The sequence below is a fragment of the Schistocerca americana genome, chromosome 1 (assembly GCF_021461395.2).
Source record: "Schistocerca americana isolate TAMUIC-IGC-003095 chromosome 1, iqSchAmer2.1, whole genome shotgun sequence".
NCBI classification, from domain to species: Eukaryota; Metazoa; Arthropoda; class Insecta; order Orthoptera; family Acrididae; genus Schistocerca; species Schistocerca americana.
The window spans coordinates 472420527-472439844 of record NC_060119.1 but is presented as its reverse complement, the minus strand read 5'-3'; the positions used below and the strand labels follow the sequence as shown (position 1 = coordinate 472439844).

Sequence of the window (19318 nt, the reverse complement as noted above, 5' to 3'; positions counted from 1 at the left end):
CAGGTAAAAGTAAGCGCGACACGATATTAGGAGGTATCCCACGACTTGCGTCACCTCAGTGTACATTCCTATAATATGTGCGCTCGTGTGTGAAATTTACACGCGTAAAGATCTGAAACAGAAACTGCGATTTGTAAGCGACTGCCTGTAAGATCAGGAATGAAGTATACAGTGGTAGTGATATTTTCGCATCAGATAAAGCACGGGATTTTAGCCAGTGCGCAAGGCACGCGCAGACGCTCCTCAGAGCACACAGCCTTCCTGTTCAGGCAGACAACGGCGCCTGCGAACAAGTGGGCCGCGCCGCGCTGCGTTGAGTGCGTGAGCGCCTGTGTGCCTGCAACAAGTGCGTGCGGCGGACGCGTATCGATTGTGCACCGGCGGCCCGCTCGACGGGGGCCGCGCTTTGTCCGGCTGGCGATAGGGGGGGGAGGCGGGAGGGTGAATATTCATGGGCGCACGCGCGCGCCAACGTGAGCACGGCCGCGGCATAAGCGACCTCTGCCGCCCGGCGCCCCTCTTTCACCCGGAAACTTTTAATTACCGCGCGCAGCGAGCCAGGCCGGACGCCAACACAAAAGAAGTAGCCAGCCGCCAGACATCGCCGCCGCGCTGCTGACGCTGACCTCAAAGAGCTGACGCGACAGCTAAAAAAAAAAATCACTCAGTGGCTGACCACTGCTGCCAACGCTCGCTCAGAAACAGGTTCGGAACATCGATAGCTAACTAAGTATCGTAATGTGTGTGCGCATGCGCAATAACTTGCCGGTGATGGTGGTGTGTGGGACGAGCTCCATGTAGCGCAGCGCGCCGCAGGTCCGCTCCGGCCGCTGTCTGGAAGGCTTCTGGTTTAGTAGGCGACTCGTCCGAGAGGGGCAGCACGCTGAGGCGCGGCGCGCATGCACGCTGGCCGCCCGGCGGCGCCGGCGCTCTTTGCGCCTCAATGCGTCGCCAGCCGTCCTGTCGCATCGCGCAGTCTCGCAATCTCTTCTGTCCGTACTAACTCGCTACTCGCACCACATTTAATTTCGCTTCTGCATTCGTGGCGAAATATGAATACTACGTGTATTTTAGGTTTCTTTACCAAAAGCAAATTACAACGTGAAGTTACTACGTAGCCGTTTCGCTATTGTTCGCATTATCTGGCCCAATGGTCTAGCGGTAAAGCGCGTAATCGAATTTAGTTCAGGCCAAGAAGTTTTGCACTCTACCCTTAATCTAGCCTTCGTCTCTCAATCATCTGAGGACCTGAAGGGTGAGCGTTTGCGAATCCTCAGTTGGACAGCGATGATCATATGTGACTTTCAGAACATGTTTTACCGTCGTCGTCAGTGCTGGAAAGGAATGGAGGGTGTAATCTACTTCCGTTGTAGCTTGTCTACATCTCGCCTCTCCCCACTTCCACCCTCCCTCCGGCAAAAATTATAAAGTGATCATAAACGCAGTTTCAAAGTGTCAGATCGACTATGATTTTAATAATAATGCTCATATTTTCCTTGTGTCTTTCTTCCTCAGCGACATGGTTATAAATGGATTTGGCATGTTTGGGGGCGGCCGGGTCTACATCTACATCTACATCCATACTCACAAGCCACCTCACGGTGTGTGGCGGAGAGTACCTTGAGTACCTCTATCGGTACTCCCTTCTATTCCAGTCTGGTATTGTTCGTGGAAAGAAGGATTGTCGGTATGCCTCCGTGTGCGCTCTAATCTCTCTGATTTTATCCTCTTGGTCTCTTCGCGAGATATACGTAGGAGGGAGCAATATACTGCTTGACTCCTCGGTGAAGGTATGTTCTCGAAACTTCAACAAAAGCCCGTACCGAGCTACTGAGCGTCTCTCTTGCAGAGTCTTTCACTGGAGTTTATCATCTCCGCAACGCTTACGTGATTACTAAACGGTCCTGTAACGAAGTGTGCTGCTCTCCGTTGGATCTTCTCTCTCTCTCTTCTATCAACCCTATCTGGTACGGATCCCACACTGCTGAGCAGTATTCAAGCAGTGGGCGAACAAGCGTACTGTAACCTACTTACTTTGTTTTCGGACTGCATTTCCTTAGGATTCTTCCAGTGAATCTCAGTCTGGCATCTGCTTTACCGTCGTTCAACTTTATATGATCATTCCATTTTAAATCACTCCTAATGTGTACTCCCAGATAATTTATGGAATTAACTGCTTCCAGTTGCTGACCTGCTATAGTGTAGCTAAATGACAAGGGATCTTTCTTTCTATATATTCGCAGCACATTACACTTGTCTACATTGAGATTCAACTGCCATTCCCTGCACCATGCGTCCATTCGCTGCAGATCCTCCTGCATTTCAGTACAATTTTCCATTGTTACAACTTCTCGATATACCACAGCATCATCCGCAAAAAGCCTCAGTGTGTAACTGAGGCTGGACTTCGATACCAGATCGATATTCAACCGGTCGAATAAGGGAAACCAACTGAAACATCCAGGTTAGTCGGCACACCGACCCTCGACGTTAATCCACAGCACAATGAGCCAACTCGCTTCAAAAGCCTGACGTAATAGAAAAGCCACTATAATATCCTACAAAACCGTGTTCTTTTTAGATTCTTTGGGAATCTGATGTCGGGATTACAAATTCACACTGGCGGATAAAATTTGGCGAATCAAGAATTATAAACTTTGCGGATTCGAGCAAAACTTCGGGTATGAAGTATTTTGAGGTCGCTGGAAACGATATTAGGAAGTCGGAATTACCGTGTAGAAATATTTTACTCGCTACTTTACATTTTTCAACTAAAATGATAAATCGAATGCACACCTGTTGTTTATAGTCATTAGTTCAAGCTGGCACCGTCGTTAACGCGCTGACGTCGTTCATACGTCAGGAATGAAAACTGTTTCGAACTTTTTTGACGGATGGCGTATTACAGAAATCATTTCGATTGTGTGGCAGCTGCGACACTTCGGTTGGTGTTTTCCGAGTTGACTCGTCGCCGCACTGTCTTCGGAGGCGCATGCGCAAAACGTACTTCCACCAATGGTTTTCGCGCAGTGCTATCGCTAGCTGGAAGCAGCGGATGGCCCTTTCGCTGCGCTCCGAGAAGGTCGCCAGTCTGCAGAATGACAGAATTTACTTTCTTTTACTGCTCCTCTCGCTGCACTTATTCCGTGTTTCTGAAAGACGCTTCTGTCATCTCGTTCTACAGAGCCGCGAACTAAGGCGTCACGAATGCAGCGTCCTTCCCTCGCACCGTCCTCATTAGCGAATGCAGAAATACAGTGTCCTCTGCACGCCAAAAGGAGAGAAAAAAACTAGCATGGAGTCTTCCGTAACCAAATTAAAGGGCTTGGACGTAACCGGGAAAGTTGCTGTCCTCGAATTGCAACTAAATGCAACTGTACCATTGATGGGATATCATTTCTATTCAGAATGAAGCCAGATAGATTTCACTTGTCTCATGTATCTTACACACAATGTGGAGCAGCTTTGTGATGGCTGGTTCTCCAATGGGTATTAGCAGCTCTTACGGAATGTCGTCAAGTCCAGGAACTTTATATCGACTTAGGCATTTCCGCGCTCTATCAAATTATTCTCCCAATATCATATCTCCCGTCTCATATTCGTTCTCTTCCATTTCCGTAATATTGCCTTCAAGTTCATTTCCCACGTACAACGTCTCTGTCTCCTCCTTCCACTTTCGAGCTTTCCCTTCTTTGCTTAGTACTGGTTTTCCATCTGAGCCCTTAATATTCGTACTTCTGCTTCTCTTTCTCCAAAGGTCTCTCTTATTTTCCTATTGGCGCTATCTATCTTTCCTCTGGTTATGTATGTTTCTATATCTCACATTAAACCCATTTTGTACTTTCTGTTAGCTCAAGTTTTTGACATCTGCATTCCCGTCACCTGGCAGTGGACAAAAGCACGGTGAGTCGTTGGGCGAGGCATCTGTCATCGCGCATGCTATCCGATCTCCTGCGTGCCAACAGACCGTCGGGAAATTAAAGAAACAACTTCAGTGTGTTCTTCGCCACAAATATGCAAACGAACTTCTCCTCCTCCATGAAACGCAAGGCCTCGTAAGTCTGCGGAACCGAGGGGAGCTCATAAAGGTTCATGTACTTCCTCATCCAGCTCATAAAAGTTCATGTACTTCCTCATCCACCCTAATGTCCGGACCTCGCACCTTCCGACTTCCATCTGCTTGGTCCAGTGAAGGATGCACTCCGCGGGAAGCAGTACGTTGACAATGGGGAGGTTACTGATGCAGCAAGACGTTGGCTCCGACTTCCACCAGTCGAATAGAATCATGTGGGCACGATTTTGTAGCAATGTGTTGCATTACTTAATGAACGTACCTCGTTCATGAAAGCGAAAACAGATTGTGGAAGAGGAAATACGCATTTCCAGAATGATTTGGAATGACCGACCAGATATCTGTTTACAAATCCGCTTTTGCTAGCGTTTGAGAGGCCCGGGGACAGTACTGTCAGACGCCAACTACCTTAAATCGGAGTGTAGCCGATCTCGGAGGGGCCATACAAACGAGCCCTAGTTAGAGGCTGGACCCCCGTCCTTGTGGGAGGCGGTGTTCCCACGGCGCAGCGCGGCGCGCGCCCTGGAGCCTCGTTCGAGTCCCGGCGTGACTTGCCCCGCGTCGTCGTTTTGCTGGCTGTGCTTTCGCCAAGGACGGGCGCGCCAGCTCCGGCAACGGCCACAAAGGGTACACAGCCGCCAGCTCACTCACCACCGACCGTCCCGCCAAAGCCTCGCTCCAATTTCCCCTCGTCGCTTCATTCTTCGCAGAAACTCAGGCCTGGCCAAAGGCAGAACTTATAGAGTTGCGAGAAATGCTAAATATTAACAACGACGAGATAATTTACACGGAATAGTTCGAGAACACCGCGCCTGTTTTCGTAAATATCTCTGGAAGAAAAGACTGCGACCAGTCACCCTTTTTGAATGAATGACTTATCTCACCGTAATCAGATTCGGGCCTAGGCCGGTCATCAGATGACAGCGAGAATTTATCGAACAAATGATGTTTGTCCTGTGAAGTAATAGAATATTCATGACTTTCTTGTTTATAGAAGCTTTTACGTTACATACAATGTCTTAAAAGATTTTGTTTTATATATCACTGCATTGGCGTCCGTTTCACTGATATTTGGCAAACTGAATATGAGCTATACTAAAGAGGTGGCGGACACATGTGTTTACTACTGAGTTAACATCAGCTAGAGATTTCATTGGCTGTACCAAACAACAACATGGCGCCATAACAGACTACTTCTACAGTTAAGATGAATACTATTGTACAGATTCTTGTTTTTCGGCTAGTTAGCGATGCCACCATTTATAAAAGTTAAATGGATTTCCACCAACACGTAGAACAAAGACAGGAACCTGCAATAATATTCATCATAGGTATAGGAGCAATCCGTTACTGTTCCATCTTATCTACGGTACAGCCAATCAAATCAGTAACTGGAGTGGCGTCAGATGTAATCACGCGCATCCGCCGTCTCGTTTTTAGCTCACAATCAGCATACGCGGTCATGCTGACCCCTTTGCTGTAATGAATAAAGTAAAACCTTTTCTAGAGAAAGTAAAACGTAAAAGATTTGTCTATAAAGTGAAAGCTTTTATGTAATTAACAAAGTAATGAACATTCTGTTATGTTATCAGATAAAACGTGGAATTTGTACGAGAAAACCTCGAAATAAATCATTCATTCAAAAATTGTGACTGGTTGCAGTTTTTTCTTCAGACATACTGACGTGATAATTGTGATGAGCACCTGAAGATATATCTTCGTTTATCGAATTCCATAGTGCACATAAAGAAAATGAAAAAAAACTCACAATTTGTGACTAATGGTCTACCTAACCATTAGTTCAAGGCCTGTTTCCGGGGTGACAGTGATGTTTACTGAAGTAAGGGCATCACTTGTGAGTGTCCTAAGACGTACGGTGTCTTGTTATGAAAATCAGGTGAAACGATGGATGAGGCTGATACTAGTTGCCGCCATAGACTTACAAAGCACCTTGGGAGGCGCATCTGCTTAACGTCTTCAGCCATCTGGTCTACCACCAACAGCTCCACATATTTCCACTCAGCGAGACACCGCCGGAAAATGATGGCGATCAGGAACTTCATGTGTCCACCTCTTCCCCCATTCCCCAAATAATGTCACTGAACATTTCTTTCGCCAAGAAAATTCGATAAAGCTACCTCCGCGTCCTTTACGGTGGCTTAGTTCTTTCCCCGTTCTTTTAATCAATACCTGTGTTTTGTTTCTAATGACAAAGTATTCAACGAAATATTAAAATCTAGCTTTCGTTCTCTGAACTGCATTCGTTAATTTATGCACTATACTCCACACCACAGAATGATGAATCAAAGGAGCTGATCGTCTCAAATTACGTTTTACAAATGTCACAAATTTTTTTTATCAAAACGTTTTATGTTTACCTGTGTTGTAGTCGTTAAAAATATAAGCAGTGCTAACCATTTCCTCTTACGCTTCAAGGCAACAAAATAGACTACTGTGTTCGCTAGATTTTCTAATTCCTCCTTTTTTTCTCCCAGTGCTGTGTCTGAAGAAAAACCAGGATCGAATAGCGTCCAATGATTATAGCGTATCTAATAAGTTGTATTATATGGAGAAAATAAGTAACGGAAATGCACTCTGGCTGTTGTACATAGAAGTCACTATAATTACCTTACCGAAGATATGTTAATTCTATATTTTATATTAGACCTCACAAGATTTCCGAAGCCTTCCAATGATATCGGAATAGTAAGGTCGTCAATCATCGATATTCTCTAATAACAAACAGAAAAGAATAAGAGGTTTAGATAACTTGTTTCCCTGGTGTCGCAATGGCCTGCGCAGTGGCGCCATCTGGCTTCACTGGCGCCGCGACGCGGCAACTCCCTCAACTGCGTCTTCCCTCAGACTTTTGAAAGAGTCTTCAAAAGTCCACTTGTGTCCCGACTATTCAGTCCGGGTTTCGATCCGCGAGTATCTCTGGAAGAGCACGACGCTGGAGAATGCACCGGCTTTGCTAGAAACAGGCAGCGCTTTACGACGCAGTAAAGAAGAAGGCGTAAAACAAAGGAAGTGACTTAGATAAGATATCGCTGCAAGACGGCAGGGGGGCAGAGGCAGAATAGAACACAGAACTATGCAAATACGTCGAAGCATTACTTTGCATACCTGAACAGCACCCATGGTTAAGTATCAGCACCCTGTAATAAAGATCTCCTCTTTCGATATCATGAAATAATACGGCTTCTTTACCGAAGCAAACATATTCATTTTAAATTAGGCAATAGGGGAAACTACGGCGTACTTTTAAAAAATGCCACGAGAAAATCTTTCTTTCGGTAGCTAACGGTGTAGTACGAGTGAAACATCGGAAATGAGGCTTAGGCAAAAAAAAAAGTGAAAAAAACTTATCTAGGCTCATCATTTCATATTAACAGAAGGTTGAAGCAGACAGTCTACGACGCAGTAATCGAGCGACGAGATTCACTGGTTCCGCAGAAGTCATTCATTCGAAGCTCACATATTACAGTCTGACTTGTTCTCTTCTGATACTACGTGTTAAAAATAAGCACTGTATGTTCGTCGACCTACAATTTGAACACGCCGTACAGATACACTGCAACTCTATACTTGAAAGTGCGAGATATGACCCTTCTGCTACAGGATAACAGAGTAGACCTGTGTTATATCTCACGCAAACCACAATTCGTCTCAATTATCTCAGGAAAGTGCAGTATATTACAGCAGGAATGTATGCTAGCGCATATATTCATTACGCTGCACACACTGTACAGTTAGCAGGTAAATTAACACATGGCTTGTTGCCCTATGCAAGCGTCTAGAAAATGAACAGAACATGCGTCGCCGACGCACATAAATTGTCAGTCTCCGAAAATTATTGGGAACCGCATACAACTGCAGCTGCAGCAGACGTACCAGGACCGAGTTCTGGCAGGATCTTGGTGTCTGTTTCCTGGCAGACTCGCAGGGGTTTCATGTTTTCATTAGCTCACTGTTTATTTCCTCCTTTTTGTGAATTATCTCAAAGACCCAAATTCAACTTACCAGTTACAGAAAAACATACTCTGCTCATAACAGTAATGTAACATTAATTTGCTACAATGTTGGTTTCCATAACCATTTACAATATAGAATTGTTAACATTCTGTAACCTTCGACTGACTTGGTTTTAAAAAAGTTCATTCGGTAGTTCAGTAGCTTACCTTGTCATTTATTCCGTATGTCTCAAGAATGTTGCGTAGGCGTCAGATTAGAAGTACAGTTTTGTTCCCAATAATGTGCCCTTACTTTATTTCGTTGCCTCGGATGATACAAAGTCTACGCTTCGATTCTCACGAGGAGAACATGGCAAGGGCCATAAACCGATTTCCAAAAACCTTGCTCACTGGAAGAAGGGTGAAAATAACCGAACACTTGTCTTTACTTAACCGTTGATACTCGACCGTTTCTAATAAAACTACGGTCAAAGTTTTCGAGACATTTTCCAGTTACTGTATGTGCCTTTTACCGCGCGATGTTCTCAGATGTACTGGTGGCACAGTGGTCAGCGTTACGGCTTCTTAATTTTGCGATCTGTATTCAAAACCCGATTATGATCTTTATCTTTTTTCTCATTTATATATCCATGTCTGTAGAAGATTACTACACGAATGGTTTCCAGTGTATATTGATATAACGTTGTCCTTAATCGTCTACTATTTGCGTGACACCTTTTTAAAAAAAGAAAGGAAACGTTATCTGAAATTCTTTTCAGTCACACAAATATTATACAATAAACGTGTGAGACTGTGAAACCCAATTGTCATTTTACAATTAATTTAACGCTCTTGTATCATCTAATTTAATAAGAAACATTCGTGTAGTGACGTTTATGGACTTACTTGTAAAGGAAAAAAAAACAAAATTAAATAAATAAAAACAATAATCGGGTTCGAACACCGGGAGCAAAATTAAGACACCGCAACGCTAACCACTGAGCCTCAATTTCGTCTGAGAATCCCGCACTGTAAAAGGCACATTAAGTACCTCGAAAACTTTGACAGCCATTTCTTCAGAAATGGTCGAGTACCTACGGGTAAACCCGGATACGTGTTCGCTCTGCTTTGTGACCCCTATTCCACTGAGTTAAGTTCCTGGCAAATCGGTTGACAGCACTTACCATGCCCTCGTCGTCAGTCGGTCCTAGGATTTCTCTGTGGCGCTTATTGTCACTTACTTCTCGAAAAATTTGTCAGTAACGACGACCTGCAGGGGTCAATCGCTACTACGTGTTTCTTACAACCGTAGGTGCAATTTCTTTATAAAATGTAAACAATCTTCAATATGGTGTGCGATGTTACATAATTAACATTAGTTTTCACGAAGAGCCTAAGGAAGTTATGACACTGTTGATGTTCAGACACTGAAATGTTGTTGAAGGTGAAAAAAAAATGTTCAAATGGCTCTGAGCACTATGGGACTTAACATCTGAGGTCATCAGTTCTCTAGAACTTAGAACTACTTAAACCTAACTAACCTAAGGACATCACATACAGCCATGCCCGAGGCAGGATTCGAACCTGCGACCGTAGCGGGCGCGCGGTTCCAGATTGTAGCGCCTAGGACCGCTCGGCCACTCCGGCCGCCGAAGGTGGAAAGCCGTCAACCCTGTTACTTTTTTTTTTGGGGGGGGGGGGGGGGGGGCGTTTGAATCTCCTATTTTCTGTCGACTGAACATCTGGAAGTAGAAGCATAGAGATAAAAGTTACGGACAACGTGTATACTTATTCATACCATTAACGAAAATAAAGCAGCTGCGTCTTTCGTTCAGTCCTAGTAGCTATTGGTTCTGAATTTCTTAAATGGAGAACGTATATTTTTTACAAATGGTTCAAATGGCTCTGAGCACTAAGGGACTCAACTGCTGAGGTCATTAGTCCCCTAGAACTTAGAACTAGTTAAACCTAACTAACCTAAGGACATCACAAACATCCATGCCCGAGGCAGGAATCGAACCTGCGACCGTAGCTATCTTGCAGTTCCAGACTGCAGCGCCTTTAACCGCACGGCCACTTCGGCCGGCTTATTTTTATTTTTTTTTACAGTGTAACTCTCGTCGGCAGGCTGGCAGAGAGAGACTGGCCGCACTGCTACGTGGCAGATGGCTGATCTACGGACAGCGAAATATTACGGTGCTCTGCATTTCGGGGAAAAAATCATTTCACTCTGGAAGTTGGAACACGACTGTGAGCAACGGTAGTTTGGCACGTGGAATCGTGTAAGTATTTATGGGTAGTACCGTGTGTTAAATCAGCATTAGGAATGGCGAATGGGGAGACAGATTCGTTGGTAGAGTTCTGGGAAGATGCAATGCATCTGTTACGTAAATCTCATATAAGACTTCAATCGATCAATTCTGGAGTACTTTCTCAGTTTTTGGGTGTATGAAGTTGCCATGAGAATAGGCATCGCGTGAGATCGGAGACGTAATGCTGCGATCGTTAACAGGTCAGTACAGTCCATACGGAAGAGTGAACATACGCCAGGCGAACTTAAAACGGAATTCTTGGAAGAAAGAAATCGGACCCTCGCGGAACCCTACAGGTATATCTGAAGACTGTGCGACCATTATGGTGCCAAAGACGCGAGGATAGAGGCCTATAGACAGTCATTACCCCGACAACCGCTTAGTACGCAAATGGAGTAGGAAACAAAATCGATAATATCGGTACTAGGCACTCTCCGCCACGCACTGCTGGCAAGGTTTTACCTTGTAAGGCTACTGTGGAGGAGAGGGTTCAAACCTCAGTCCGGTATTATGATTTACGATACTGAAAATGTAACTGTTCTAAGAAATTTCTAGCTGTCCCGTAACTTAATATTGAGTGAGCGTGCAAAGCGTTTACGAAGTATCATGGTGTAAATACTATGGAAGAAGACCCAAAGTAAAACTGACCTTTTTCAAGTTGGAACCACTGCACAAATGTAGGTGAGAATATGATTACGTGGGAAAACAAAGTCTGCTCCTCGAGAGGCAATAACTGTTCGACATTTCTCGTTTTAGAATGTGACTAAACCTGTGAAATACAATACCATGTGAAATCAATAGCAGGGATGTCCAATGGAAGACGTACAAATGGTTCAAATGACTCTGAGCACTATGGGACTCAACTGCTGAGGTCATTAGTCCCCTAGAACTTAGAACTAGTTAAACCTAACTAACCTAAGGACATCACAAACATCCATGCCCGAGGCAGGATTCGAACCTGCGACCGTAGCGGTCTTGCGGTTCCAGACTGCAGCGCCTTTAACCGCACGGCCACTTCGGCCGGCGAAGACGTACATTTATTGAGACTATTCTGATAGAGAATATTGCATGTGTTAAGAAAAACACCCTCAAGATCTTACAGTGCCAGATTCTACAGTAGTACTCCACTGTTTTGAGGTGCTTTTCGGGTGGCGTTGATTTCAACAGATCAAAACAACTCTGAGCATCAACGCTGGCTTTGTAACAGCTTGGTACAACCCATTCGAAGAGTATACAACAGCCGGCCGCGGCTGGCCGAGCGGTACTAGGCGCTTCAGTCTGGAACCGCGCGACCGCTACGGTCGCAGGTTCGAATCCTGCCTTGGGCATGGATGTGTGTGATGTCCTTAGGTTAGTTAGGTTTAACTAGTTCTACGTTCTAGGGGACTAATGACCTGACATGCTAAGTCCCATAGTGCTCAGAGCCATTTGAACCAGTATACAACAAATGTACATGGAACCGATATGGCAACAGTTCGCAGAAAGGCGACCTTGTTCTCACGAAACCATCTACAGATGTCGCGTATTCGGGTAAACGGAGGCCGCAACTATAATGGCTCCATCGTAATTTTCGCGTAAGAGTAATGAGAATAAGACAAAATATATATTAGGACGCGTCGGAGGCTTCAATAAATTTTCCGCCGCTCCATCCACGAATAAAACAGGAGGCATATAAGAAAGGCATAAGGTACCCTCTGGCCATCTGTTCGGTGGTTCCTACTTATACATCCTTGCTGTGCAAACCAGTATGAAGTGAATGGCAGGAGGTACTTCCCATTGCACTACTTAATGGGAAGAGCGTTCCATTCACTATTAAGCGCGAGAAGAATTATTGTTGTTTAAGTGTCTGTGTGTGTGCTGTAATCAATCTGATCTTGTCCTCACGATCCCTATGTGAGCGATAAGTAGGTAATAGTTGTACATTCCTAGAATCATAATTTAAAGCCTGTTCTTGAAACTTTGTAAGTAGATTCCCTCGGGATAGTTTATGTCTGTATTAAAGAATCTGCCAGTTCGGTTTCTTCAGCATGTCTGTGACACGACATAAACAAACCTGTGGCCATTCGTGCTGCCGTTTTCTGTATACGTTGAATATCCCCTGCTAGTCCTATTTTGCAATGGCCTCCATGGTACTAGAGGGAGCTGTAAAGGGTAAAAACAGTAGAGAAGGCAGAATTGGGAATACATCCAGCAAATAACTGAGGACGTAGTTTGCAAGTGATGCTCCGACATGAAGTGCTTGGGACGAATGACGAATTCGTGGCAGACCACATAAAATCAGTCTGAAGTCTGATGACTAAAAAAAAATCATATTATGTGCGGGTTCCACACAATTTAGCAACATTCTAGGACGAGTCGCACACAAGAGATTGTACTAAATCTCCTTTGTAGATTGTTTGCATTTCCATAGTGTTCTACCAACGAACGGAAGTCTGCCGCCTGCCTTACCTACGACTGAGGCAATTCCGTTTCATACGTTTACAAACTGTTAAACTCGTGACTTTGCAAGAGTTGACTAATTTCAATTGTAACTCACTGATTTTGTAGTGATACGATACTATGCTTCTTTTCGTTTTGCCAAGTACAAAATTTTTCAGGCTGGACATTTAAAGGAAATTGCTAACCTTTGCACCACGTTGAAATCTTATCAAAAGCTGACTATTTATAAAGCTTTTCTGAGACATTGCGTCGTTATAGAAAACTACATGATCTCCGGATAATGAGAAGTCACTATTAATATTGTATGCACGATCATTAATATACAAATGAACAAACAGACCGGGTCCCAACACACTTCCCTGAGGCACGTCAGTACTTACTTCCACTTCTGACGATGGCTCTCCATCCAAGATAACAGCTGCGTCCTGCCTACCAAGAAAGCCTCAATCCAGTCACAAACTTCATCTGATAGCCCATACTATCCTACTTTTGATAGTATGCGTAGGTGAGGTACTGAGTCGTATGTTTTTCTGAAATCAAAAAGTACTGCATCTACCTGACTGCCTTGATGTATGGCTTTCAGGATGTAGTGTGAGAAAAATGCGAATTGGGTTTGACATGATCGATGTTTTTGGAATCCATGCCGGTTCGGATGGGAGAAGTTACCCCTGTACGAGGAGCCTCATTACATTTGAGCTCTCAGAAAGCGTTTTACTATACAAAAGAAAACGTCAAGGATAATGGACGATAATTTTGTGGGTCATTTCCGCTGCTCTTCTTGTAGACAGGTATGACCCTGTGCTTTACTCTAACCACCGGGCACGTTTTTCAAATGTTCAGATGTGTGTGATATCTTATGGGACTTAACTGCTAAGGTCATCAGTCCCTAAGCTTACACACTACTTAACCTAAATTATCCTAAGGACAAACATACACACACACCCATGCCCGAGGGAGGACTCGAACCTCCGCCGGGACCAGCCGCTCAGTCCATGACTGCAGCGCCTTAGACCACACGGCTAATCCCGCGCGGCGCACGTTTTTCTACTCGAAGGAAGTAACGTATATTATGGTGAATAGACGAACTACCGCAGCCGCAAATTAAGTACTGAATCTCACAGAGATTGCACTGCGTCCTGGACCTTTGCTCAATTTTAATGATTTCATCCGTTTCTGGGAAATATATAACGCAGATGCGAAAGGTTATGTATGATACAGGTTTCGCCTCCGTTTTGTGATGTGCTCTTAGGAAAGGCTATTTAAAGTTGGTTTTAAACTTTGGCAGCAGCACAGAAGCAACAGAGAAAAAGAAGCCAAAGGGTGGGGGGGGGGGGAGGGGGGGGGGGGGCAGTTTCATTGGGCTCGCATGCAGGAAGCCGCGAGATAAGAAGGCCAGCTCCGAGAAATCCTTGCAGCGCAGCCAAGGCGCGCCAGATTTACATAGCTCCGTGATGACAAAAACAAGCATGCCTCCATTCTATTAATGCCGCAGATAAGATAGTGGGTCCTGTTTGTTTTCCCTCCAGTCTGTATTCATTGCTGCTGGGAAGAACGACATCCTTAAGATAACTTCAACACAAAAATCCGGTTATGAGCGATATCTGGCGTCTGCTTTCGCACGTTTAGTCTGCTACGATATGGCAGTGCAACGAACGCAATTTTCTCTTCAAGAGGAAGTAAACCACACACAGACCTAACGACAACATCTGGCACGGTATCATCAGTGTGTAATGTACACTCCTGGAAATGGAAAAAAGAACACATTGACACCGGTGTGTCAGACCCACCATACTTGCTCCGGACACTGCGAGAGGGCTGTACAAGCAATGATCACACGCACGGCACAGCGGACACACCAGGAACCGCGGTGTTGGCCGTCGAATGGCGCTAGCTGCGCAGCATTTGTGCACCGCCGCCGTCAGTGTCAGCCAGTTTGCCGTGGCATACGGAGCTCCATCGCAGTCTTTAACACTGGTAGCATGCCGCGACAGCGTGGACGTGAACCGTATGTGCAGTTGACGGACTTTGAGCGAGGGCGTATAGTGGGCATGCGGGAGGCCGGGTGGACGTACCGCCGAATTGCTCAACACGTGGGGCGTGAGGTCTCCACAGTACATCGATGTTGTCGCCAGTGGTCGGCGGAAGGTGCACGTGCCCGTCGACCTGGGACCGGACCGCAGCGACGCACGGATGTACGCCAAGACCGTAGGATCCTACGCAGTGCCGTAGGGGACCGCACCGCCACTTCCCAGCAAATTAGGGAAACTGTTGCTCCTGGGGTATCGGCGAGGACCATTCGCAACCGTCTCCATGAAGCTGGGCTACGGTCCCGCACACCGTTAGGCCGTCTTCCGCTCACGCCCCAACATCGTGCAGCCCGCCTCCAGTGGTGTCGCGACAGGCGTGAATGGAGGGACGAATGGAGACGTGTCGTCTTCAGCGATGAGAGTCGCTTCTGCCTTGGTGCCAATGATGGTCGTATGCGTGTTTGGCGCCGTGCAGGTGAGCGCCACAATCAGGACTGCATACGACCGAGGCACACAGGGCCAACACCCGGCATCATGGTGTGGGGAGCGATCTCTTACACTGGCCGTACACCACTGGTGATCGTCGAGGGAACACTGAATAGTGCACGGTACATCCAAACCGTCATCGAACCCATCGTTCTACCATTCCTAGACCGGCAAGGGAACTTGCTGTTCCAACAGGACAATGCACGTCCGCATGTATCCCGTGCCACCCAACGTGCTCTATAAGGTGTAAGTCAACTACCCTGGCCAGCAAGATCTCCGGATCTGTCCCCCATTGAGCATGTTTGGGACTGGATGAAGCGTCGTCTCACGCGGTCTGCACGTCCAGCACGAACGCTGGTCCAACTGAGGCGCCAGGTGGAAATGGCATGGCAAGCCGTTCCACAGGACTACATCCAGCATCTCTACGATCGTCTCCATGGAAGAATAGCAGCCTGCACTGCTGCGAAAGGTGGATATACACTGTACTAGTGGCGACATTGTGCATGCTCTGTTGCCTGTGTCTATGTGCCTGTGGTTCTGTCAGTGTGATCATGTGATGTATCTGACCCCAGGAATGTGTCAATAAAGTTTCCCCTTCCTGGGACAATGAATTCACGGTGTTCTTATTTCAATTTCCAGGAGTGTACTTCCGCGTCTCAGTTTCCTCTCCAAACCACGGAACACGCTAATATTGCCATTACAAAATAAGCAAGTAAGGCACACATTCTTTCTTCACTTTTATCGAGTGTCGTTCCAAATGCACTTCATGCAGACCTAAACCCTTCCTTCGAGTTGCAGAAAGCGGCACAAGACGCAAGCTAAGGATCACACAGGACCTTGCTTAGACCAAGCCGAATGTACGCTGAAAATTATTATGATGGTATTGGTGGTACTGACTGTGCCATAACAGCACTTAACTAGGCCGTAATCAGCGCCCTTACTAGAGTACTTTGTGGTGAATGCTATTAAAACATACAAAATCACGCTCCGAATAAGAAACTCCATAATTAATTTCTAGTTCCCTGTTTTTAAATCACGTTCACAGAGAAAAAAAATAATTAAAACACGTATCATTAGCACGTTATATTACCATTATCACGTTATATTACAACACTACATACCATTTGGTTAGAATAATAAAACAGCAAACTTTGGCTTGCTAGTCAGCCTGCAAAACCGGATGAGTCAGCCACCGTGAAATACATCAAGGTTGCAATCTCCTATTAAACAACACTGACTTTTCGTGAGGTAACATAGAGATCAGCTCAACCGGTAAACCATTTCTTTTCCTCGGGACACACAATAAAGTAAGCCAAAGAAAGCAGTTAGAGGTAAAAGGAAGACTAGACGCAAACGTTCGATTGACTTTCTCATCAAAATCGACTACACGACGTGAGTGTGTTTATGACGTCAATGATCTAGTTTTTTCTTCTTTTTTTTTTGTTATTTTGCCGAGCGCGGAATTCTAAATTTCCGAGTACGCTGCACACTGCGCACGCGCAGAGACAAGGGACTCTGGCGGCGTCTGCCGACATCTTAAGTTTTAACCTATTCTGGTCGAGTTCATTCCTATTACAGAAGTTGATTTTGTGCTTCTGTGTCTTCTTAATTTATGTTGTTTGCTTTGCTTTCATGGCACATCCTAATAATGTTCCGGTAAAGCAAAAAGTATTTACGTTGTACAGAGAAAAAGCCTGAACTGCGTAAAAAATAAAGAATGTAAACAGATGAACGTGTTTTAATGAAAATTATTTCAACAGTAAAAAAGTCAGATTTATTGGACGAGAAAAATAATTTTCATTGTTATTTGGCACTCAGCAAGAAAACAATATAAAATGAATAAAGCAAAAAAGCACTATTTACTGCGTTCTACATATTGTCTGGTGTGTTTTCAAGTATATGTTGGCTCGAGTAAATACATGTATGAGTTCTGATATATCTGCATGACAATTTTCCTATTTTTTTCAGTTCTCTGAAGTGTAGAGAATTTACCACACAATCGTTGACAAGAACTTACACTATAAATTCTGGTTTGGTCTTTAATAAACTCTATTGTCATTGCTTGTTCCTACATTTTGTTACTGTACTTCTATTTTGTCTAATTTACTACACATCATCTACGATTTCATCTGTATTTAGTTTTCTCATTCTTCCCTAAATCGCTCCACTTCTTGTGACTTCTACAGTTCATCATTTAGCACTCTGAGCTAATGACATACTCTACTTGAACGAAGTTCTCTGGAGATCTTCTGGAGCAGGACACATACTAATTCTCTGAAGAGAGGGTGCCGACCGTCACGAAAAAATGTAACACTTCTATACAGTTTGTTCAACATCAGCTGGTTGAATTCACATCTAATGGTTGCGTTTCTTAAAAATTAGCGACTACATCAGCGAGTAGAGGGACCACATGCACGACAAAACAACGCGCATTGTTAAAACAACAAACTAATAAGGAATACTTAATTCTATGCATTCAGTTTACTGTGACTACTGAAATTTTCCCGGCGTATTTCTTCTTCCAGTGCTTGCCATTCTGGCAGAATGTTGATGAGATCCGGCTGCAAACCCTGAAATTATTGGAATTCAGTTTATTACTACTTGTCTGGCCAAAATAGAACGTGCAGGTGAACTTTAGCGGACCCTTGTGGTTTAAACCACGGATACTGTTGAGGTTTATCAGAGTCCAGAAAGAGTAGTGCACTAATTTGAGTCTCAAGGAGGGTTTGAAACTATGAGTAGTTTTAGTTGGGTAGAAAAGAGGTACGGGGAAAACCGGGTGTGGGTTCAATGTAAAAGCCCAAGCTGTTCGAAAAGTGTAATTTGCCACCACTGCTACATGAACATCGCATTGTGTGGTGGAAATTACGTCCGACAACTTCAGCCTTCACGTTTTAACACACAGCCCCAGTCCACAACTCCTAAAAATCTCCTCACTTTAATATTTTGCACACTTCATTCATTTTTTTTAGAAAAATTTTCTGCAAGCTCCATCTGATGGTATATTGCTATGTCTTCTGAAGTTCTGTCGAAAACATCTTTCCGTTCCTGTTAACACGTGAACCTGTTAGGGGATACAGCACTAGACCCAGGTCCTGGAGCTATCGGTCTCAGTCCTGGATAGGTGTGAGTGGGGGAAGGGAGGCCTGAGAGATTTCCCAGGAGAGGAAAAAGTGGCTCACCACAGAACTGAGGAGGTGTGAAAAAACGTATTCCTTCTCCCATATGGATGGGGAAGAGGGAGGGAGAACAGGAGGGATTATCCCTAGGGGTTCATAAATTAGCCCTTGGTGGGTCAAAAACCAATTAACCTAGCAACAGATTAAAGGGAGGGAAAGAGGGATAATTTTCCAGTGAATATATGCTTGCCCCTGAATGTGTGCAACCAGCACAAAAAAATGCACCAGAACTTTCTTTGCCCCACTACTCTTAAGATGATATTCTCAGCAAACTTAGGAATTTTTGTTATGTAATTATCTATTACCACGATCCAGAGGTTCAAAAATTAATGTTCTGATGCAAAACACCACAAAACCTGTTTTAGCAGTTTTTGCAGAGAAAAATGGCTCAAATTTTAACTGTACATTCCTTGGATTTTCATCCCTCATTCCACTCCCTACAGGACGGGGCAGGTCCACTCAGCCTTCTGCCAAATGAGTACCGGGGTCTTTCCTGTGGGTAAAATATGGTCCTGGTAATGGGCCCTGCCGTCTCCCTCCTAGTGCCGCAGCGAAGAAAGGCTGAACTCTACCTGCAGTGAGGCCGATAGTCCGGTTGCGGTCTTGCGCCACAGATTTTCCACTAAACATAAAACTCTATTTTATATCTTTTTGGAGCAAAGTGATAAGTATCAAACATAAAATTTAAAAAAATTGCCGCTTTGTGTACCGCCCCTGTTTTAATGGCTTGCTCCGTGTGTAACACGTTACGGGCGTCCACATGCTTTGGTCTGCTGACGACGTCCTGGTGGAGCTCTCGTGGGGCTCAGGAGAGCAGAGGAATGCCTCCAGAAGCAACACACTGACTGCT

At 44.9% G+C, this 19318-nt stretch overlaps 1 protein-coding gene across 3 annotated transcripts in view; it reads right to left on the bottom strand.

The window, feature by feature from the left end:
• LOC124603631 (kinase D-interacting substrate of 220 kDa B) overlaps positions 1–19318 on the bottom strand; it is a 388427-nt gene that overhangs the window by 201748 nt on the left and 167361 nt on the right. Inside the window, exon 1 of one of the 3 annotated variants that reach the window (XM_047136416.1) lies at positions 767–836. The exons of the other annotated variants lie outside the window; for them this stretch is intronic. The gene's annotated coding sequence lies outside the window, so the exon portion shown is untranslated. Of the gene's footprint in view, positions 1–766; positions 837–19318 lie in introns of those variants that run through there. 3 annotated transcript variants of the gene reach the window in all.